Source organism: Dendroctonus ponderosae, unplaced genomic scaffold (genome assembly GCF_020466585.1).
Source record: "Dendroctonus ponderosae isolate FM_Combo_2020 unplaced genomic scaffold, Dpon_F_20191213v2 Dpon_F_20191213_1, whole genome shotgun sequence".
Classification (NCBI taxonomy): Eukaryota; Metazoa; Arthropoda; class Insecta; order Coleoptera; family Curculionidae; genus Dendroctonus; species Dendroctonus ponderosae.
Window position 1 is genome coordinate 43,173,447 of NW_026017110.1, and position 484 is coordinate 43,173,930.

The 484-nt window shown below is 40.3% G+C and overlaps 1 protein-coding gene across 1 annotated transcript in view; it reads right to left on the reverse strand.

Annotated features, from left to right (window-relative positions):
* LOC125504522 overlaps positions 1-478 on the reverse strand; it is a 1,220-nt gene extending 742 nt beyond the window's left edge. The window contains exon 1 of the mRNA XM_048666685.1: positions 419-478. The gene's annotated coding sequence lies outside the window, so the exon portion shown is untranslated. The remainder of the gene's footprint in view (positions 1-418) is intronic.
* Between the last annotated feature and the right edge of the window lie 6 nt (positions 479-484).

A 484-nucleotide genomic window follows, 5' to 3' on the forward strand; every position in this document is an offset into this window, starting at 1 on the left:
TAATCAATCAAATATACGATATTGTTTGATTGCACAGGCGAGGATTGTCGATAGTTTGAGCCCCGTGACCATGATCGGCTGAAATGCGCCTATTGTTCGTTGTTAAAGGTCGTTTTCGCTTATCTAAATTTAAACTAAATGTTTTCATTTAAGATGCTTGAGGGTACGAGGTAATGATATAGATAGAAAATTTACAGGGAAAAGGTAGTTGATAGTATCTTGGCCCAAAGATTTGCTGTTTGTTTTTGCTTTGTTCTACTTAAATAAGTTTTTTACGGCAAACTTTCTCCAGAACCTTGACGGACAAGGGTAGATTTTAAGGGAGGTTAAAACGTTTTTGCTGGGTTGCTCCAAGGCCCCCAGCCAAAGAAGCTGTTTCTTGCAAGGGAAAAAGTGATAGAAAGTGCGCGTTCATTACCTGAAAGATTCCTAATTCGACAATCTTGCTCTCGGCCTCTGCCAGCTCCTGAGCAATAGTCTCGTC